This window comes from Mustela erminea, chromosome X (assembly GCF_009829155.1).
Source record: "Mustela erminea isolate mMusErm1 chromosome X, mMusErm1.Pri, whole genome shotgun sequence".
NCBI classification, from domain to species: Eukaryota; Metazoa; Chordata; class Mammalia; order Carnivora; family Mustelidae; genus Mustela; species Mustela erminea.
Genome location: NC_045635.1, coordinates 72,612,749 through 72,636,636, shown reverse-complemented (window position 1 = coordinate 72,636,636; position 23,888 = coordinate 72,612,749). Strand labels below are relative to the sequence as shown.

General features: G+C 38.7%; 1 protein-coding gene across 1 annotated transcript in view; it reads left to right on the top strand.

Moving 5' to 3' along the window:
- The window catches only part of CHM (CHM Rab escort protein), a 230,505-nt gene that overhangs the window by 106,748 nt on the left and 99,869 nt on the right, over window positions 1–23,888 (top strand).

Genomic DNA, 23,888 nt, shown 5'->3' with positions numbered 1-23,888 from the left:
GGTTCCTGCGAGGACTATAAAGAGAGTCATCAAAGTTAAAGAATATTTTTCCCAGATGTAGGATAAGTATAAAGAATAGTTTGATGGTTATCTGTTTGTGCACTATTTACAAGAATAAAGAACTCTAGTTACTATGATTTTGAATTGGAAACTAGAAGTTAAACTGAAATCAACCTTTTCTACATTAGAGATTTTTAAAAGGGGTAAAGAATACATTTTGATAGGAATTGCATTGAATATGTAGATTGCTTTAGGTAGCATAGACATTTTCACAATATTTATTCTTCCAATCCAGGAGCATGGAACATTTTTCCATTTCTTTGTGTCTTCCTCAATTTCTTTCATGAGTACTTTATAGTTTTCTGAGTATAGATTCTGTGCCTCGTTGGTTAGGTTTATTCCTAGGTATCTTATGGTTTTGGGTGCAATTGTAAATGGGATTGACTCCTTAATTTCTCTTTCTTCTGTCTTGTTGTTGGTGTAGAGAAATGCAACTGATTTCTGTGCATTGATTTTATATCCTGACACTTTACTGAATTCCTGTACAAGTTCTAGCAGTTTTGGAGTGGATTCTTTTGGGTTTTCCACATATAGTATCATATCATCTGCGAAGAGTGATAATTTGACTTCTTCTTTGCCGATTTGGATGCCTTTAATTTCCTTTTGTTGTCTGATTGCTGAGGCTAGGACTTCTAGTACTATGTTGAATAGCAGTGGTGATAATGGACATCCCTGCCGTGTTCCTGACCTTAGCGGAAAAGCTTTCGGTTTTTCTCCATTGAGAATGATATTTGCAGTGGGTTTTTAATGGCTAAAATCAACAAGTCAGGAAATGACAGATGCTGGCGAGGATGCGGAGAAAGGGGAACCCTCCTACACTGTTGGTGGGAATGCAAGCTGGTGCAACAACTCTGGAAAACAGCATGGAGGTTCCTCAAAATGTTGAAAATAGAACTGCCCTATGACCCAGCTATTGCACTACTGGGTATTTACCCTAAAGATACAAACGTAGTGATCCAAAGGGGCACGTGCACCTGAATGTTTATAGCAGCAATGTCCACAATAGCCAAACTATAGAAAGTACCTAGATGTCCATCAACAGATGAGTGGATAAAGAAGATGTGGTATATATACACAATGGAATACTATGCAGCCATCAAAAGAAATGAAATCTTGCCATTTGCAACAACGTGGATGGAACTAGAGCGTATCATGCTTAGTGAAATAAGTCAAGCAGAGAAAGACAACTACCATATGATCTCCCTGATATGAGGAAGTGGTGATGCAACATGGGGGCTTAAGTGGGTTGGAGAAGAATAAATGAAACAAGATGGGATTGGGAGGGAGACAAACCATAAGTGACTCTTAATCTCACCAAACAAACTGAGGGTTGCTGGGGGGAGGGGGGTTGGGAGAAGGGTGGGATTATGGACATTGGGGAGGGTATGTGCTTTGGTGAGTGCTGTGAAGTGTGTAAACCTGGCGATTCACAGACCTGTACCCCTGGGGATAAAAATATATGTTTATAAAAAATTCAAAAGAATACAAAAGTTTCTGAGATGTTGGAGACTTAACAGTGGTTCTGATCCCATGTTTTCCTATACACTGATTATTTTTTTTAAGATTTTATTTATTTGTCAGAGAGAGGGAGAGAGAGCGAGCACAGGCAGACAGAATGACAGGCAGAGGCAGAGGGAGAAGCAGGCTCCCTGCCGAGCAAGGAGCCCGATGTGGGACTTGATTCCAGGACACTAGGATCATGGCCTGAGCCAAAGGCAGCTGCTTAACCAAGTGAGCCACCCAGGCGTCCCTACACTGAATATTTTTTCTTTGAAACAGATATCTTCCTTGTCTAACAGTTGAGCCCCTAAACCTGTCTTTCAATTATGTACTTTTAATGACAATCACAAGAGGAACCTAGTAAGGGTTCATTTTGTTTGTTACCAATACATTTGCAACTTATATACGTTCTTTGATAGCCATATGTATTTTGTCGAAGCACACATACACTCATATACACATGCTCACTCGGCATGTTAGGTATGGGTAACAGTTACTGATTTTTTTTTTTTTACCAGACTTAGAACTAATACTGTATTTTTTTTTTACATAAAACATTAAAGGAATATTGGCTATAAACTTGGGCTTTCTGTTCTATCACAAGCAAATTTAGAATAAAGATTAGAATTCATTAAAAAAAAATACAGAGAGAGGGCACCTGGATGGCTCATTTGGTTAAGCAACTGCCTTTGGCTCAGGTCATGATCCCAGGGTTCTGGGATCAAGTACCACATTGGGCTCCCTGCTCCACAGGGAGTCTCCTTCTCCCTCTGCACTTCCCCCTGCTCATGATCTCTCTCTCATGGTCTCACTCTCTTTCAAATAAATAAAATCGTATTAAAAAATTTAAATATATTTAGGGGTGCTTGGGTGGCTCAGTGGGTTAAGCCTCTGCTTCAGCTCAGGTCATGGTCTCAGGGTCCTGGGATCAGGCCCCACATGGGGCTCTCTGCTCAGCGGAGAGCTTGCTTCCCCCTCTCTGCCTGCCTCTCTGCCTACTTGTGATCTCTCTCTGTCAAATAAATGAATAAAATCTTTTTAAAAATTATATATTTATATATAAATATAAAATATATTTAATATACATAAATATATATTTCATATAAATTATTGAATATAAATTATATTCATACATAAATTATATATAGTGATATATTCATATACACACATAAATTATGATACATTAAATGTTATATGTATATACATATATATGTACATATGTGTGTGTGTATATATATATATATAGAGAGAGAGAGAGAGAGAGATACAGAAAATATTTTACACGCTCTTTTGTAGGTGCCAGGCATACAGAGAAACAGAGAAGATCTCTGTTTGGGAGGGGTTGTTGAAGAGTGTTGGACAGAGTAGAAAGATAAAATTTAAGAGAGTAATATGTTTTGTGAAGAAAAGAAGATATGGTAGTATGGCAGGAAGTGACTATAGGCTGTAGGGAAGTGTCCCTTTAGATGCCATGGTGGTCAGGGAAGGCCATTTAGGAGGGTGGTATTTGAGTATAGTGACACCAAAATATGGTAAGGCATAAGCTTTTGGAGATTTGAGGGAAGAGCTTTCTAGGCAGCAGGAACTGTGACAGAGGTCTGAGATGGGGTCTTTTGAAATAACAGAAAGTTTAATATGACCAGGACAGAGTGAGCAAGTTAATCAGGAACGGGGTTTGTGACAATGTATCATTTGAGGCCGTTGGTAAGCATACAAATCATTGCCACCTGCTTCTTTACAGCATTGTTATGCCCCAGTAATTTCTCACATTCAAGCTTTCTATGTTTTGAGATATGATTTCCTGTTTGAGGACTATTATTTTACTTCTGTGGGAAAATACATATCATCTTTAATTTTCTTATTTGTTTAATATACTTGTATGATTCAACAGCTTTGATAATAGGATCTCAGCTGAAGGTCTAGAGCACTTCATAAAAAATAAAATGAAATGTTAAATCTAGGACACAGAATGTTCTGTGTATAAAAATAGATTAAATGAGAATAATATATCGAAATGAACGTTTTTCAGTTTTCCTGTGATCTCCCTCCAAAGCTGTCAGGACCTTTGCCTAGTATTTATCTTAAGAAGCAGAGAAGGTCTCTTGACACCTTTAGGAAAAATTTTGGTTAAGACAGAAATCCGCCCCCCCCCGTCAGTTTTTCATGTATAGAATCCCACATTCATGGGGTTTTATAAATGAAAATGTTGCCTTACATTCATGAATTTGGAGAGTATTTTCAAAGATTCTTTGTTTTCAATTTCTAAGGCATTAATATGGTTTAGTTTTTAGTCTTGTAATTTCAAAATTACTCTAAATATATATAGAATAGTTCTTTCATTTTGAAAATACAGAGATTAGATGAAGAGACACTTTGTTTTGTTGGATTTGTCTTGAGAACATTACATCCACACAGTGCATTTCTCTTAATAGTAACAGACATGGTGACCCTGAAGTCTGCTTCCTTTCTTGTTACATTAGTATTTAATTAAAGAAAACATCTAGTTGAAGGCAATTACTTTCTGTGAAATGTAATGAAGATTTATTTTAGAAGTGACCTTCACTTCATTAGCCAAAGCAGTAATCAGAATTAATAAAATAGTCAAATTATATATTAACTCATAATCATGAATAGTGTTGTGAAAAGTTCAGCTATTAATAGGTCCCATTGTTTTGCACCTGTGTTAAGAAAATTACAACTACTGATTTCTGTCTTGATAGGCACTGAAATTGCTTTTTATTTTTTATTTTATTTTTTTTAAAGATTTTATTTATTTATTTGACAGAGAGAGATCACAAGTAGGCAGAGAGGCAGGCAGAGAGAGAGAGAGAAGGAAGCAGGCTCCCTGCCGAGCAGAGAGCCTGATGCGGGACTCGATCCCAGGACCCTGAGATCATGACCTGAGCCGAAGGCAGCGGCTTAACCCACTAAGCCACCCAGGCGCCCCTGAAATTGTTTTTTGAAAGGCGATGTAGGATAGGGCTACCAGCCAAACATTTTCACAACTGTTAATTTATCTGTAGTACAATTAAATGTACCAGGGCAAAGTTGAAATTGAGTACAATGTTGATTTGCTCTCTCTCAGTAAAATCAGACTCATTGAAAAAATTTAAAAAAAAATCAGACTCATTGGAAGCAGTACTCGATTAATTAAAATTCTTTTCATTTGAATCTTATTTGGGGTTAATGGCATCAGAGTTAGATTATACTCCAAATATACACAATTATCTGAATAATGTGTTAGAAAGACATTAGATTGCTTTGGTGAATTTTTCTTGAGCTTATTATAAACAAGTAATTGAAGTGGCAGTTTAATATTTGAAACTTACAGGAAAAAACATATCTCGTTATAGACTCAGTGCTTCGTATTTTTCAGGAAGAATTACATGGATTCTCATGTTCTTTTTAGCTTTAATTACAGTGGAACAAATGAGTAATATCCTTGCTTCTGAGTTTTGTATTTTTTTTACAGTTGCATGTATGGGAATAGTAGGTCTCCACCATTCATGACAGATAGTTGAAGATACTTAAAAAACAAGCTCTAACCATAGCTTTGTGCAGTCACGCATTATACTCTGTCAGGGCCTATTAAAAGAAAGTGTATTTTGGAAAAATAATCCAAGATTTGTGAAGTTAGAAAACAAGTCTTTTTTTTTTAAGTTAATGTGCAGTATAATTATTTCGTATATCTGAAAGTGACATTTTCCCTCTCTAATTTGAAAAAAGAAAGACATATTCACAAGTGAGGAAAACTGTCTTTTATTTGGGAGACCCAGATATTAATTTCACATTAATAACCATTGCTTATGTTTCAAATTTGTATTTTCATTGTGTTAATTTCTTAACTCTATCAAATGTCTGAAAAGTGTGAAGAGTATCTATGTATAAATGGTTATTGACTGAATTATAAGTGTGTTAGCATTTTAAGAGGAATTCAGTATAAGTTTTAAATTTTGATTTATCACTGGCTCTCATTTCATAGGTATATTTTAATCTAAAAAAAAGAAACTGTAATTTCAGTTACAGATAAATCTAGATAAATCTAGATTCACAGGCTTTCCCATGATACCACTGTTACTTGTTAGACCCTACTTTTTTTCAAAAAAATACTGACCACCTCAGAATATCAAATACCTTTCACTTTTCCCACATGTTCTGTAGCTAATAAAATCAGTGGACACTCTCAAAATTGTACCAATTCTATTAACATTGGCATTTACCTGTCTTTGATTTCTTTTATTTATTTATTTATTTGTTTGTTTTAAATTTTTTATTTTTTATAAACATATATTTTTATCCCCAGGGGTACAGGTCTGTGAATCACCAGGTTTACACACTTCACAGCACTCACCAAAGCACATACCCTCTGCAGTGTCCATAACCCCACCCCCCTTCTCCCAAACCCCTCCCCCCAGCAACCCTCAGTTTGTTTGGTGAGATTAAGAGTCACTTATGGTTTGTCTCCCTCCCAATCCCATCTTGTTTCATTTATTCTTCTCCTACCCACTTAAGCCCCCATGTTGCATCACCACTTCCTCATATCAGGGAGATCATATGATAGTTGTCTTTCTCTGCTTGACTTATTTCACTAAGCATGATACGCTCTAGTTCCATCCACGTTGTTGCAAATGGCAAGATTTCATTTCTTTTGATGGCTGCATAGTATTCCATTGTGTATATATACCACATCTTCTTGATCCATTCATCTGTTGATGGACATCTAGGTTCTTTCCATAGTTTGGCTGTTGTGGACATTGCTGCTATAAACATTCAGGTGCACGTGCCCCTTTGGATCACTAGGTTTGTATCTTTAGGGTAAATACCCAATAGTGCAATAGCTGGGTCATAGGGCAGTTCTATTTTCAACATTTTGAGGAACCTCCATGCTGTTTTCCAGAGTTGTTGCACCAGCTTGCATTCCCACCAACAGTGTAGGAGGGTTCCCCTTTCTCTGCATCCTCGCCAGCATCTGTCATTTCCTGACTTGTTGATTTTAGCCATTCTAACTGGTGTGAGGTGATATCTCATTGTGGTTTTGATTTGTATTTCCCTGATGCCGAGTGATATGGAGCACTTTTTCATGTGTCTGTTGGCCATCTGGATGTCTTCTTTGCAGAAATGTCTGTTCATGTCCTCTGCCCATTTCTTGATTGGATTATTTGTTCTTTGGGTGTTGAGTTTGCTAAGTTCTTTATAGATTCTGGACACTAGTCCTTTATCTGATATGTCGTCTGCAAATATCTTCTCCCATTCTGTCAGTTGTCTTTTGATTTTGTTAACTGTTTCCTTTGCTGTGCAAAAGCTTTTGATCTTGATGAAATCCCAATAGTTGATTTTTGCCCTTGTTTCCCTTGCCTTTTGCGTTGTTCCTAGGAAGATGTTGCTGCGGCAGAGGTCAAAAAGGTTGCTGCCTGTGTTCTCCTCAAGGATTTTGATGGATTCCTTTCACACATTGAGGTCCTTCATCCATTTTGAGTCTATTTTTGTGTGTGGTGTAAGGAAATGGTCCAATTTCATTTTTCTGCATCTGGCTGTCCAATTTTTCCAGCACCATTTATTGAAGAGGCTGTCTTTTTGCCATTGGACATTCTTTCCTGCTTTGTCGAAGATTAGTTGACCATAGAGTTGAGGGTCTATTTCTGGGCTCTCTATTCTGTTCCATTGATCTATGTGTCTGTTTTTGTGCCAGTACCATGCTGTCTTGATGACGACAGCTTTGTAATAGAGCTTGAAGTCCGGAATTGTGATGCCACCAACGTTGGCTTTCTTTTTCAATATCCCTTTGGCTATTCGAGGTCTTTTCTGGTTCCATATAAATTTTAGCATTATTTGTTCCATTTCTTTGAAAAAGATGGATGATACTTTGATAGGAATTGCATTAAATGTGTAGATTGCTGTAGGTAGCATAGACATTTTCACAATATTTATTCTTCCAATCCAGGAGCATGGAACATTTTTCCATTTCTTTGTGTCTTCCTCAATTTCTTTCATGAGTACTTTATAGTTTTCTGAGTATAGATTCTGTGCCTCTTTGGTTAGGTTTATTCCTAGGTATCTTATGGTTTTGGGTGCAATTGTAAATGGGATTGACTCCTTAATTTCTCTTTCTTCTGTCTTGCTGTTGGTGTAGAGAAATGCAACTGATTTCTGTGCATTGATTTTATATCCTGACACTTTACTGAATTCCTGTATAAGTTCTAGCAGTTTTGGAGTGGAGTCTTTTGGGTTTTCCACATATAGTATCATATCATCTGCGAAGAGTGATAATTTGACTTCTTCTTTGCCGATTTGGATGCCTTTAATTTCCTTTTGTTGTCTGATTGCTGAGGCTAGGACCTCTACTACTGTGTTGAATAGCAGTGGTGATAATGGACATCCCTGCCGTGTTCCTGACCTAAGCGGAAAAGCTTTCAGTTTTTCTCCATTGAGAATGATATTTGCGGTGGGTTTTTCATAGATGGCTTTGATGATATTGAGGTATGTGCCCTCTATCCCTACACTTTGAAGAGTTTTGATCAGGAAGGGATGCTGTACTTTGTGAAATGCTTTTTCAGCATCTATTGAGAGTATCATATGGTTCTTGTTCTTTCTTTTATTGATGTGTTGTATCACACTGACTGATTTGCGGATGTTGAACCAACCTTGCAGCCCTGGAATAAATCCCACTTGGTTGTGGTGAATAATCCTTTTAATGTACTGTTGAATCCTATTGGCTAGTATTTTGTTGAGTATTTTCGCATCTGTGTTCATCAAGGATATCGGTCTATAGCTCTCTTTTTTGGTGGGATCCTTGTCTGGTTTTAGGATCAAGGTGATGCTGGCCTCATAAAATGAGTTTGGAAGTTTTCCTTCCATTTCTATTTTTTGGAACAGTTTCAGGAGAATAGGAATTAGTTCTTCTTTAAATGTTTGGTAGAATTCCCCTGGGAAGCCGTCTGGCCCTGGGCTTTTGTTTGTTTGGAGATTTTTAATGACTGTTTCAATCTCCTTACTGGTTATGGGTCTGTTCAGGCTTTCTATTTCTTCCTGGTTCAGTTGTGGTAGTTTATATATTTCTAGGAATGCATCCATTTCTTCCAGATTGTCAAATTTATTGGCGTAGAGTTGCTCATAGTATGTTCTTATAATAGTTTGTATTTCTTTGGTGTTGTGATCTCTCCTCTTTCATTCATGATTTTATTTATTTGGGTCCTTTCTCTTTTCTTTTTGATAAGTCTGGCCAGGGGTTTATCAGTTTTATTATTTCTTTCAAAGAACCAGCTCCTGGTTTCGTTGGTTTTTTCTTTGTTTTTTTGGTTTCTATTTCATTGATTTCTGCTCTGATCTTTATGATTTCTCTTCTTCTGCTTGGCTTAGGGTTTCTTTCTTGTTCTTTCTCCAGCTCCTTTAGGTGTAGGGTTAGGTTGTGTACCTGAGACCTTTCTTGTTTCTTGAGAAAGGCTTGTACCGCTATATATTTTCCTCTCAGGACTGCCTTTGTTGTGTCCCACGGATTTTGAACCATTGTATTTTCATTATCATTTGTTTCCATGATTTTTTTCAATTCTTCTTTAATTTCCCAGTTGACCCATTCATTCTTTAGAAGGATGCGGTTTAGTCTCCATGTATTTGGGTTCTTTCCAAACTTCCTTTTGTGGTTGAGTTCTAGCTTTAGAGCATTGTGGTCTGAAAATATGCAGGGAATGATCCCAATCTTTTGATACCAGTTGAGTCCTGATTTAGGACCGAGGATGCGATCTATTCTGGAGAATGTTCCATGTGCACTAGAGAAGAATGTGTATTCTGTTGCTTTGGGATGAAATATTCTGAATATATCTGTGATGTCCATCTGGTCCAGTGTGTCGTTTAAGGCCTTTATTTCCTTGCTGATCTTTTGCTTGGATGATCTGTCCATTTCAGTGAGGGGAGTGTTAAAGTCCCCTACTATTATTGTATTATTGTTGATGTGTTTCTTTGACTTTGTTATTAATCGGTTTATATAGTTGGCTGCTCCCACGTTGGGGGCATAGATATTTAAAATTGTTAAATCTTCTTGTTGGACAGACCCTTTGAGTATGATATAGTGTCCTTCCTCATCTCTTATTATAGTCTTTGGCTTAAAATCTAATTGATCTGATATAAGGATTGCCACTCCTGCTTTCTTCTGATGTCCATTAGCATGGTAAATTATTTTCCACCCCCTCACTTTAAATCTGGAGGTGTCTTCGGGCTTAAAATGAGTTTCTTGGAGGCAACATATAGATGGGTTTTGTTTTTTTATCCATTCTGATACCCTGTGTCTTTTGACAGGGGCATTTAGCCCATTCACATTCAGGGTAACTATTGAGAGATATGAATTTAGTGCCATTGTATTGCCTGTAAGGTGACTGTTACTGTATATGGTCTCTGTTCCTTTCTGATCTACCACTTGTGGGCTCTCTCTTTGCTTAGAGGACCCCTTTCAATATTTCCTGCAGAGCTGACTTGGTGCTTGGAAATTCTTTCAGTTTTTGTTTGTCCTGGAAGCTTTTAATCTCTCCTTCTATTTTCAATGATAGCCTAGCTGGATATAGTATTCTTGGCTGCATGTTTTTCTCATTAGTGCTCTGAAAATATCATGCCAGCTCTTTCTGGCCTGCCAGGTCTCTGTGGATAAGTCAGCTGCCAATCTAATATTTTTACCATTGTATGTTACAGACTTCTTTTCCCGGGCTGCTTTCAGGATTTTCTCTTTGTCACTGAGACTTGTAAATTTTACTATTAGGTGACGGGGTGTGGGCCTATTCTTATTGATTTTTAGGGGCGTTCTCTGAACCTCCTGAAGTTTGATGCTCGTTCCCTTTGCCATATTGGGGAAATTCTCCCCAATAATTCTCTCCAGTATACCTTCTGCTCCCCTTTCTCTTTCTTCTTCTTCTGGAATCCCAATTATTCTAATGTTGTTTTGTCTTATGGTGTCACTTATCTCTCGAATTCTCCCCTCGTGCTCCAGTAGCTGTTTGTCCCTCTTTTGCTCAGCTTCTTTATTCTGTCATTTGGTCTTCTATATCACTAATTCTTTCTTCTGCCTCATTTATCCTAGCAGTGAGAGCCTCCATTTTTGATTGCACCTCATTAATAGCTTTTTTTTATTTCAACTTGGTTAGATTTTAGTTCTTTTATTTCTCCAGAAAGGGCTTTTATATCTCTCGAGAGGTTTTCTCTAATATCTTCCATGCCTTTTTCGAGCCCGGCTAGAACCTTGAGAATTGTCATTCTGAACTCTAGATCTGACATATTACCAATGTCTGTATTGATTAGGTCCCTAGCCTTCGGTACTGCCTCTTGTTCTTTTTTTTGTGTTGAATTTTTCCGTCTTGTCATTTTGTCCAGATAAGAGTATATGAAAGGGCAAGTAAAATACTAAAAGGGTGGCAACAACCCCAGGAAAAAATGCTTTAACCAAATTAGAAGAGATCCAAAATCATGAGGGGGGAGAAAGGGGATAAAAAGAGGTTCAAAAAGGAAGAAAGAAAAAAAAAAGAAAAAAGAAAAAAGAAATAAAGAAAAGAAAAGAATTAAAAAAAAAAAAGAAAACACCTTTCAGAAAGTGGTTGTTTTTCTGTTTCCAGAATTGCTGTTCTTCTTCTCTTCGATCTGCCGATGGATTTTCAGGTGTTTGCAATCTTTAGATAAGCTATCTAGCTGATCTCCGGCTAGCTGAAGCAGTCTCAGCCTGCTACTTCTCCGCCATCTTGCCTCCTCCTCCAGATTTTTCCTCTTTTATGGAACCCCCTTAATATTTCCTGCAGTGTGGGCTTGGTGGTTGCATACTCTTTTAAGCCTTGCCGGTCTTGGAAACTCTTTATCTCTCCATCCATTTTGGATGTCAGTCTTGCTGGATAAAGTATTCTTGCCTGCCTGTTCTTCTCATTTAGTGCCCTGAATATATCTTACCAGCCCTTTCTGGCTTGTCAGGTCTCTGTGGACAGGTCTGACGTTATATTGATGGGCTTTCCTCTGTAAGTAAGGAGCCTCTTTGTCCTAGCGGCTTTCAAGAGATTTTATCTACAATTATGATTCCTAAATTTGACTATCAGGTGCCTTGATGTTTTTCTGGAATGTATAATCTTGGGTGGAGACCGTTCAGCCTCTAGTACATGAACGCTGGTTCCATTCGTGAGATTGGGAAAATTTTCATGAAGAACTTGTTCCACTATATCTCTAGACTTCTTTCTTTCTCCTCCCCTTCAGGGATTCCAATAATTTTGACGTTGGAACTTTTCATGGCATCATTTATTTCCCTGATTCTGTTTTCGTGGTTTCTAAGCTGTTTGTTCCAGACTTCTTCCTGATCCTTTCTATCTGTTTGTCCTCTGGATCACTAATTCTATCTTCTGTCTCAGTTACCCTAGCTTTGAGAAAATTTAGAGTAGATTGGAACTCATTGAGAGCATTGTGAATCTCAGCCCTGGTAGCTTTTAGCTCTGCCCTAACATTGTGAACATCATCCCTGGTCGCTTTCAGTTTGGCCCTAATCAATTCCGTTTGGTCATCCATGGCTCTCTCCAACCTAGCTATTGCCTGGATAATTGTTAGCCTAAATTTTCTTTCCGATATATTGTCTGTGTTGATAGCCGTTAGCTCTCAACGGCTATCAGCACAGACAAAGGGTTAGGTCTACCCTCTGTATTTTTCTTCTGTTGGGCATTCCTCCTCCTAGTCATTTTGGTGAGAGATAACTGAACAGATGTAGGTGGATGTATCGACCGTGGTGCAGTCAAGGTGCACCCTGGAACGCTTCTGAGCAATCAGGATTCCCCACCCAAATGAGAAAAAAAGAAAAGAAAAAGAAAAGAGAGAGAGAGAGGAAAGAAAGGGAAGATAAAAGAGAAGGTTCAGCCCAAATGGGCCCCAAGGTAAGATTTATGAAGTAGACAAACAAAAACAGAAAAACAGAGTGATAAAAGTATATGACAAGAGAAAAAAAAATATATGCAAATAAAGGAAGAACCTCGTCAAAAAGAACCCCATGTGTAAGATGTATATACTATCAGGACAAACACAAAAACACAGAAACACTGGTGGAAGAAAAAGATGGGAGAGTGGTTATAAATTCTCAGTGTGGGCAAGGAAGGTTGTTTTGATTCTTCCTGGATGTATCTTGATATATTTGTTAAAGGACTCAACTTTCCTAAGATAAAGGGGGATTAAAAATTGGTTTACCAAAAAAAAAAAAAAATTGGTTTACCTATAGGGGTAGTATTGATTGGGGAAAGGGGATCACTTTGAAGTTTAACTCTATATGAATATTAGAAAATAAAAATAAGAAAGGAATAAACTACACTAAACTAAACTAAAATTAAAAAATTTAAAAAATAGAAATGCAAAAGAAAAACACAAGTGTATGTATCAAAAAGTTCAGGTTAGAAGGTTATTATGGAATTTGATGTACTGGACTGCTCACTGTGATGGTAAATAGGCTAAAAATTATCTATGTTAAAAAAAATGAGCCAGAATAGTGGGAATGAATTAAATATAAAAGTTGTCCTATGAAGTAGTGGTGGTTGTTCTATTATAGTCTTTTTTTTTTTTTTTCCTGGTTGGTTTTCTGGGAGAGGGGCCTGCCACGTGGGTTTTCAGTTAATAATGTTTCCTGAGTTAAGTCCTCTCCCGCCACTCTCAAGGGGGTGGGCTCTGAGGAAGCAGGTTTTTTCAGGCTTTTGTTCTCTGGCGGTTTTTATGTTTGTTCACTTTTTTTTTTTTTTTCCCTCTTGCCTTGACCGCTTTTGTTGTTTTTTGTAGGTTTAGAGGAAAGAAAACTGCACCCTGACCTCCCTCTCAGAGAGAAGCCTCAGTTTGCTTTCCTGTGTGTGCTGCAGAGCCCATATAAATTACCCCTTGGCCGCTTGCAGAGCAGGTTCCAAGTCAGGGTCCCTGGGGACGCAGGATCTTCTGCTTGTACCAAAACCAAGGCAGCGGCGGCTGTCTGGGCAGCTCCAGACTGCCAGAGAGGTTCCAAGCAGCAGTCGCACACTGAGATTTTCCTGCTGGCCCAGGCTGGGAGTGCCTGGTCTTTCTGGGTCTAAGAGCGCAGGGCTTGAGGGCACCTCTGTCAGGGGAGGCTGTGGGTCGTGCGCACATGTCAGGCTCTGTTAGCAGGGTGCAGGTCCGAGAGCACCAGGCTGGGCCTTCGGGCACCTCTCTCAGGGGAGGGTGAGGGGCACACGTGTTTCAGGCTCTGTAGCACAGCTCTGTGTTCTGCCCTCTGGCAAGGCTCCCAGCCCCTCACTGGAGCCAGACCCCATGCATTCTCCAGCGCGCTGGCAGCTCAGGGACCAAGACCTGGTTTCTCTGCTGCACTCTCTCTGGCTTAGCACCAGGGGAGGCTGTCCTGGGTCTGGGGACTTAAGCCCCTGTCCCTAGCCACCCCGACTCCCACAATTTAGCCCCCACGATCCTTTGCTCTTTTGGAGTGCTTCTTTCAACCAGTCTCCAAGTTAATGCTGGTCCCCAGATGCAGGGCACTCTCGTATTAGGGGTATTACTTTCCAGTCGGTTGCCTCTGGTGGCTCCCTTCCCCTTTTGTTTATCTTCCGATATCAGTCCAACGTGCCCACTCCGCTTTACCTGCCCACTGGCGTCTTCTGCCCCTGTAGAGATCCAGACGTGTATAATTCTGATCTCAGGCTGATTTCATACATGATCGGAGTTCTTTGGTAAGTAATCAGCTCACTTTAGGGTACAGGTTTGAAAAGGCGCCTCCTACTACTTCCCCACCATCTTGTCTCCCCCTAGATTCTCTCTTTCAAGGAAGACAGAGATCCAAATGATTGTTTATGCTAAAGTAACTTTTTTCCTTTTAAACTGTGAGGTCATACAAAATTTATCTATAAGCAGATTTATTGCATGGACGTCCATTTGGTAACTTATAGGTAAATGAAAATTTTTATTTGTACATGTCAGAGGATGATATATTTCACCAAATTGAGTTTTAAAAAATTTATTATAGCGGGGCACCTGGGTGGTGGGTTAAAGCCTCTGCCTTCGGCTCAGGTCATGATCCCAGGGTCCTGGGATCGAGCCCCACATCCGGCTCTCTGCTCAGCGGGGAGCCTGTTTCCTCCTGTCTCTCTCTGCCTGCCTCTGCCTACTTGTGATCTCTGTCTGTCAAATAAATAAAATCTTAAAAAAAATTTATTATAGCTCTTCAAAAATGCCCTTCATTGTATCACTCATAGTTAGCAACTATGGTATGTAGTGAATTAATGCTGTTAATATTACCTCAGAAATATAGATTTGGAATTTGAGTTACTCTATACATTGAGCACCCTTTAAGGGAACCACAAGCATTCCAGTGGTATTTTACGTCTCACAAATCAACAGTAATTCTGGGATTAACCTTTGACTCTGTCCTGACTACTGTGTTACCTCTTCTCTTTCTTAGAGTTAAGCTTTCCTCAGTTTCTACTCTTCTGCCATGGTCAGGTTTATAATTGCTAGCTGTCCTCCTACTCCCACTATCTTTCTCCTTCATCATACCAACATGGCACTTCCAGTGGCATTCTCTTTTCTGTCACATCAGATACGAACACTTTCACTTACCTTTTAACCCCATTCTGTAATAATTTTATCCTTCAGCTCCTTTCTGCCATTTCCAGTTTGTTCTTTCTCTTTATTTCTTCCTTCTTTCCTTCCTTCCTTAAGATTTTATTTAATTGAGATAGAGTGTAAGCGAGAGAGGTCACAGAGGGAGAAGCAGACTCACCACTGAGTGGAGAGTCCAATACAGGCTCTATCCTAGGACCCTGAGATCCTAACCTGAGCCAAAGGCAGACACTTAGCCAACTGAGCCACCCAGGTGCCCCAGTTTGTGCATCCATTTAATTATTCCAGTGTCTATGCACACTCTCAGCTTTCTGCATTTTCTTACTACTTTTCCACTTTTTAAGATCTGTTCCCACCCCCAACAGTCTGACCTGTTCCTCTTCAAGAGTTGACACAGGCCCAGCCATCAGATCTTTCACTACACCTGACTTCTAGAAGCACTGTACTTATAGGCAAGTAAGTTTACCTTCTCTGATTTCCTGTAACAGGAAATTGGTCTAGCTGTTTTAAAGGTTTCCTCTACTTTTCACATTCCATAACTCTTCCAACACATGTTGACCTCTTCTTTCAATTCCCTTAGAATACTTCTAGTTTCTACCACAAAATATAGTCTTTAATTTTTTCCAGTTGTTAGACTTAATAATATCATTTTTCTCATTTACCTAACAGAAGGCTAAGTCTGTGCATCCGCTGTGAAACTAGCATAGTGCCAGTGGCTAGTTGGTTGATTTGAGCAATTCCAGTTTTATGTGTAGCCCTAGCTAAATCATGTTCCAGGTTAGTACCATTAGCCTTTTTTTTTTTAAGAATTTATTTATTTGTCTGACAGAGAGGTAGAGATCAGAAGTAGACAGAATGGCATGTAGAGGGAAAAGGAGAAGCAGGTTCTCCACTGAGCAGGGAGCCCAATGCAGGCTGGATCCCAAGACCCTGGGATTATGACCTAAGCTGAAGGCAGCCGCTTAACCAACTGAGCCACCCAGGTGCCCCAGTATCATTAGCTTGTGAATTGAGAAAGCTTGCAGGTCTTTCCTAGGATTTGCCCAACACAAATGACTATACTTTATTTTATTTTACTGTATGAATTGATATGTCTCATCCAAGGGGGAAAAAGTGAAAGTATTCGTGACTGAAAGGGCCTGAGCAGGGATTTGGTTTGGGCGGGGCAGTTAAAGGAAATAAGTTGATGTGGGGGTATGGAGAAGGTATAGGGGGTGTATAGTTTAAAGAAGGATGGAGGTATAGAGGGTATACAGTTTAAAGAAGGATGGAGAAGGTATAGAGGGTTTATAGCTTAAAGAAGGAGCCCAGGAATCACAGAGAAATAAGGCTGTTTGAACTGACAATCAGTTTTTAATAAATAGCTGGTGAAATTATGGAAAATGTAACCCAAAGAAGAAAGAATATGGTTTTTATGAGGTAATTATGCATCAACCATCTGACCGGTTACTTTGGGAGGGATAAATACAGTGTGAACAAGGAGGGGTCAGTGAACATTGAGATTTTCAAGTCTTTGATAAAATTTTATATCAAACACTGCGTTAAAATATCCTCTTACAATGGGGTTGAGGTAAAAAAGGAATGGGTGGATTAAATGAATTCTTCTTGCATGGGGAGATTTTTACAGTAGGCTCTCCCTAGAAATGTTTACTTTTTTTTTTTTTTTAGACATTTTTATAAATGATTGTGGATAGTCAACATAGTAACTCTCAGCTGCTTCCCAATTTATAGTTGACACTTAGGGCTTGTAAATAGTAAAATATTGAGCTCAAGAGTATTAGCTGAAGGATTGTTTCATAAGGCAATGTGAGAAGGCAGGAAAATGGTATAAGTGACTATATCCCTAGACGGATCTGTCTCCCATATTCTTCAACCCATGAAAAGGATCCTAGGAGTCATTATGTAGGGATCTCAGAAAACATCAGCTTCGAGGATTCTTGTGTCTGTATTAAGAAAAACCCACACTAGAATGCAGACTGGTGTAACCACTCTGGAAAACAGCATGGAGGTTCCTCAAAAAGTTGAAAATAGAGCTACCCTGTGACCCAGCAATCACACTACTGGGTATTTACCCTAAAGATACAAATCTAGTGATCCAAAGGGGCACATGCACCTGAATGTTTATAGCAGCAATGTCCACAATAGCCAAACTATGGAAGGAACCTAGATGTCCATCAACAGATAAATGGATAAAGAAGATGTGATATATATATACAATGGAATACTATGCAGCCATCAAAAGAAATGAAGTCTTGCCATTTGCAATGATGTGGATGGAACTAGAGGGTATTATGCTTAGCGAAATAAGTCAATAAGTGAAAGACAATTATCCTATTATCTCCCTGATATGAGTAAGTTGAGAGGCAGCATGGGTGGTTTGAGGGGTAGGAAAGGAATAAATGAAACAAGATGGGATCGGGAGGGAGAGAAACCATAAGAGACTCTTAATCTCACAAAAAAAACTGAGGGTTGTGGTTGGGGAGGCGGGTAGGGAGAGGGTGGTCGGGTTATGGACATTGGGGAAGGTATGTGTAAACCTGGCGATTCACAGACCTGTACCCATGGGGCCAATAATCCATTATATGTTAATATAAATAAATAAATAAATAAATAGAAGCAAAAAAAAAAAAAGAAAAACCCACACTATACCAGACATAGTCATAAAGGGCATTACATAAAAAGTATATTACTGTCCTGATTTAAAATTGATGCCTATTTACCTGTGTTATTTGTACAGTTTGAGTTTTGAAGAGCTGGTTGCAAAATGGATCAGTGATTTAAAAAGGAAGTATTAATATAAGAAATGAACAGATCATGTATAGAATGTCAAAGCAGAGAACGAGGCCAAGAAAGGAAATTAACCAAAAGAAATGTCATGGAGAGCCTAAGCAGACTTATTATAGACTTCTTGGCTACATCTTAAAAGTTTGAACCAAGGGCTTCCTTTTGAGTTTGAAAGTTCTTTTTAAATGAATTTGCTTATGTAGATATGTGGCAGATTAAAAGGAAAAAAAAACCATGAAGCTGCTAGCCTGTGTGTTCAGACTAAAAAGTTCAGGTTTATTAAAAGCTTAGTTTAAATTATGTTTAAAGAGTAAATTAGGTAACAGTGCTTTCCCTTCAAAATCTCCATTGATGTCATTGTAATAGGCTATGTTGGAGAATTACTGAGTTGACTTGGTGTTTCTGGTTTGCATACAAACCGAGGAGCCATTTTACCTATGGTGTATAGATACAGAGCACAGGTCGTGACCCAAGCATATAAATTGACCTCCAGTATTTTTGGAAGGCTTAGGTTTTTTTTTTTTTTAATATTGAATGATAACTTAAATTTTTTAAAATTCCAGTATAACTAACATACACTCTTTTATTGGTTTCAAGTGTACAGTATAGTGATTCAACAATTATATACATTACTCAGTGTTCATCATGGTAAGTATATTCTTAATCCCCTTCACTTGTTTCACCCATCTCCTCAAAGAAAAGAGAGCTAATGGGAAAAAAAAAAGATTGAATGATGACTTGCATTCTATAATTTATATTAATTTATTCTGGTCCCCTGGTGCTGTTATTAATACAGATCTGTTTCTATCATATAAAACATAGTTTTATTGTGACTTTTCCTATAGAAAGCTAATTTAAGGACTATTGGAGAAGCTAAAAAAAAATGAGTACATCATCTATAGAATATCAGCAAGAACAGAGGAAGCTAGATAAATGGCTAAGATCTATAAAATAAAGGCAGTTTCTGGGAGTGAGTTTCCTGAAGGCTATATATTGCTATTTGGCAGCTTTTTCTAAGTTAAGCATGATTATTATGCCTTTCAAGAATGAAGCAAGGCCTAAATGGCAGTCTGTCCGTCCCCAACCTTTTCATGAGTGTGAAATTTGCATCAAAAGCCCCATTGGGGCGCCTGGGTGTCTCAGTTGGTTAAACATCTGCCTTCAGCTCAGGTCCTGATCTCCGGGTCCTGGGATTGAGTCCCGCATCAGGCTCCCTACTCAGGGAGGAGACAGCTTCTCCCTCTTCCTCTGTCCCCCACTCATGTATTCTCTTGCTCTCAAAAATAAGTAAAATCTTAAAAAAAAAAAAAACCACTGGACTCAGATACTTGTGATATATGATTTTTTGAATTATCAGCAGTGCTGTTCCTTACAGGTGCGTGGTAACTTTGAAGACTGAAAAACTAATCTGTTCCTCGTACCCTCTTGTGTAGATATCTGTACCCAGAGTATTAAGTAGCAGTCTTAATGAATGGCCAGGGTAGATATAGTGGTTGTTAAGGTTGGTAACAATTAGCTGGCTCTAATAATCACACCCTAGGTGGAAGAGGAGTGTTTCTGCAAAATCCTTCAGAGCTCTACTTGTACAGGGAGGCTTGAAGAGTTAAATATGATTGTTAATATCTGAATTACCCTAAACTTGTCTTCAGGAGGACATATCCTTGCTACATCCAGTCCATCAGCAATTCTTCTCAGCTTTATATCTCATACACATCTTCAGTCTCTCAACTTCATCTCCATTGCCACTACCCTGCTTCAGGTTGCCATCATCTCTCACTTGGTCTTACTGCAAACATAACTGGTCTCCCCTTTTCCACTCTTGACCCATTGACAATTCTCTACACAGCAGTCAAGCTCATCTTTTAAAAAAATATAAATCTGATCCAGTAATTCCACTACTGGTTATTTACCCAAAGACTATGAAAACATTAATTCAAAAGCAAATAGCACCCTTATGTTTATTTCAGCTTTATTTACACTAGCCAAATTACGGAAGCGGCCCAAATATCCACCAATAGATGAGTAACGATGAAGATGTGGGGTGTGTGCAACAACATGGATGGATCTAGAAAGGATAGTGCTAAGTGAAATAAGTCAGGCAGAGAAAGACAAATATATTTATATACCATATGATTTCACTAATATGTGGAATTTAAGAAACAAACAGAAAACAACAACAAAAGAAGACTCATGATGTTTTCCAGAGGGGAGGTATGTAAGGAGGTACATGAGATAGGTGAAAGGGATTAAGAGTGCATTTAATATGATGAGCACTGAGTAATGTATAGAACTGGTGAATGGCTGTATGGTACATGAAACTAATATAGCATTGTATGGTAGCTATACTGGAATGAAAATTTTTTTTAAGATTTTATTTATTCACTTGACAGAGATCACAAGTAGGCAGAGAGGCAGGCAGAGAGAGAGGAAAGGAAGCAGGCTCCCCACCGAGCAGAGAGCCCGATGTGGGGCTCAATCCCAGGACCCTGGGAAGGCAGAGGCTTTAACCCACTGAGCTACCCAGGCACCCCATGAAAATTTTTTAAAGTTAAAAAAAAAGATATAGTCCAATGCTATAAAATCTTGATAAATGGTAAATCTGGGTGATGGGTATAAAGAAGCTATATTGTGTTACTGTTAGTACATTTGAAGTTTTTCAAAATAAAAAGTTTTAAGAATAAAAACAAAACAAGTTATAAATCTGATTATGTCATTGTTCTGCTCAGAACCTTTTTTTAAAAAAATATTTTATTTATTTATTTGACAGCGAGAGATCACAAGTAGACAGAGAGGCAGACAGGGAGGGGGAATCAGGCTCCCTGCTGAACAGAGAGCCCAATGCAGGGCTGGGTCCCAGGACCCTGAGATTGCTACCTGAGCTGAAGGCAGAGGATTAATCCACTGAGCCACCCAGGCACCCCTACTCAGGACCTTCTGGTGGCTTCTCATTGTACTTTGAATAAATTTTAAGGTTTTCACTCTGGCCTTTGAAGGGCTGCATGATCAGGCCCTTGACTACCTCTGTGACCCCGTTTCATACTATATTTCTATCCTGTTCACTGTGTTCCAGCCCCACACTGGCTTTCTCTCTTCCTCAAATACACTAAGCTACTTTGCACTTCCAAGTTTTCCAATTGCTGTTCTTCTGCTTAGACTATTCCTCTAGATCTTCACATGCTTGATTTCTTCTGGTCACTCAGGTCTTGACTCATATAATTCCTCAGAGAAGTTCTCCCTGATTATCCTCTCTAGCATTCAGACCCTCCCCAGGTCACCCTTACATTATCCTATTTTGTTTCAGAACACACATCAATATCTACTATTATTTTATCTCTTATTGTCTCTCATGTGCTAGTTAAGTTGTATTTCAGCAAGGACAGCATTTGTCTAGTTTATTTTTATATCCCTAGTGCTGCCCAGAACTGCATCTGTTACATAGTAGGTCTAGTTTCATAAATACTTGGGAATGAAGAAGTAAATCTCAGTGCTTGTCCTTATCAACATCAGTAGTTCTCTTAGAACTGTCACAGTTCACTTCTGGGAAGGTAGTTGAATTGAACAGCTACCTAAATTGCTTACATTTAGATGAAAATATAGGCCTTGACTAATGCAGGCAGATTCTCAGAGTCAATAACAGCAAAGTAGCCTACAAACCCCACATGCGTGGTATAGTCTATAATCATTGTCCCTTTTGCTGTAGAAAGTGGCACCTAACAAAAGCTACAATTTATGGAATGTTTATGATATGCCAGGCACAGAATAAACACGCCACTGTTGGGTCCCCCAATAATGGGTCCGTGGTCAAAGGAGTGAGACTGATACAAAGCGGAAGGCTAAGCAAAGCTTCATTTCGCGCCAAGTATCAAGAATCAAACCGACCGTCAAACAGACCAGTTGGGGCCGCACCTTACAGAGAGGGCGACCCCTCCCTGCCCCACAGACTAACTTTTATAGAGCAAGGGCCATGTGGTTGAGCCTGACCATACACAGGTGGCCAGTGAACTACAATTCACCCCATAGTAGCTATTTGAATTAGCCTATCACCTTAGTCAGAATGGGCGCCCAAAAGGCACCCCAAGGGCAGGGCCCATACTCCTTGGTAGCTAGGAGACAGTATGCGCTGATTGAATGTCTCCACCTGCCCTGACCCAACCCACCCTTGTATTTGGGCTTTGTTACCTCAGACTGGTTTCCGGAACTTGTTTTTAAGTAAGTCCCCCGGGGGAAGGGACCAGGGACAGTTTAAGTTTTAAACAACAAAGTTATTGCACATTCATTAACTCACTTAGTCCCTTAGACAACTCTCTGTGACTGGTATTACTATTACCTGCATTTTATAATCTTGAGAACTAAAGTGTATTCATACAGGTAGTAAGTAGGGGAATCAGGATAGGCATGTAGACATTCTCAGTCCATAGACCATTATATTGATTTCACAACCATTTTCAAGAGCTGATCTCTGTGCAATTTGTATGTCGTAACTGACATTATACACTTGACTTTTAGTGACCACTTAGTTTTGGTGAATGGCTGCTTGCCAAGCAAATTCCCTTGAGTTCTGTTACCATGACCAGTATCAAGTAGGGCTTGTCATTTTGGTCATACTGGACCACTGTGAGTGAGGCCATGTTGTAATGGACCACTCATTTGAAGGTTTTTGTTTTGTTTTGTTTTAATGGTCATGCTGAATAGTCTAAAATTTCATGGGGTAATGAATCCTAAGAACTTACACCAAGGCTTGGGATTGTTATGAACATAACTGTTTCCTAAGGCTATAGGAGTTGGTTCCTATTGTTTAGCTCATGTTCGTAAGAAAGCACTTAGTTCTGGACCAATAGGAAGTTTGTGCTGAGTTGCATGACAATTGCTTGAGTTGCAAAGGGATTCTTGAGTAGGGGAGAGGAGATGAAGCTGTCCAATTTTGCATTCCCAGGAGACAGACCAATTACAGCAACAATAATACTTCCCTTACCCTCGCTTCCTGCTAGAAAAAAAAGAAACCGGATACCAAGAAAGAAAAAAAAAAAAAAAGGAGGGATGATAGTATAAACACATTGCTAAGAAATATAAACATGATGTGGCAATATAAATATGTGATATAAGTATATAACCCATAAAAATGCTATATACTACATAATATGTATTAAACCTGTGTGTATTTAAATATATAAAAATAAATGTAAACACATACAAGAAGTCTTCCCTGTACTCATTATTGTGGCCAGCAGATACTGGATAACATGATAGAAAACTCAATGTGTTGTTTCAAATATAGTACTCTGATAAATGTATATGTCTGAATATAGTTAACAAGTAAATACAACAGTTGAACTTTGTATAGATGCAATCACTGAAGCTTTATTGTCTCTCATGAAACATTACTGTTGAATGAACTTCTGCTTTACCAGTACAATTTAAGTGGGGATATCACTAAAGTACAGTGATGATAATCAGTGGTCACTCAGAATTCTCTTGTAACGGACCTTTTTGGTTTTTAATAGCATTTGATAAAGTGTTTCAAAGGTATTTTTGTAGTGACTCTTTTTGTACTATATTTAGTACATTTGTAATTTTGGTTTTGTTTTTTGTTTTTTTGTTTTTGTTTTGTTTTGTTTTTTAGGCAAGTCCCATGAAATATATACTTGCTTGCCCCTAGGCCCCATACAACCCTAAGGTGGGTGTACAGAGCTACCTTGCTAGGCATTATGTTAGACCGCAAGATGAGTGGTATGAACTGCACCAAAGCTGGGGCCTGACTGGCATCTCAATAGTATTCGCTGTCTTCGGTAGCTTAATTGTCCATCATTAAAGGTGTGTTAACCCTTGGGTTGCTAGGCTGCCATTTAATGTACTGGAAGAAACATTTGTCTTGCAGAACCTTATTACCTCCAAATAATTCATGGTTACTTTTCTATATTTGAAAATCCCTAGCTTACCAATATACTTTATAAATTACTTCTTTTTTTTTTAAGATTTTT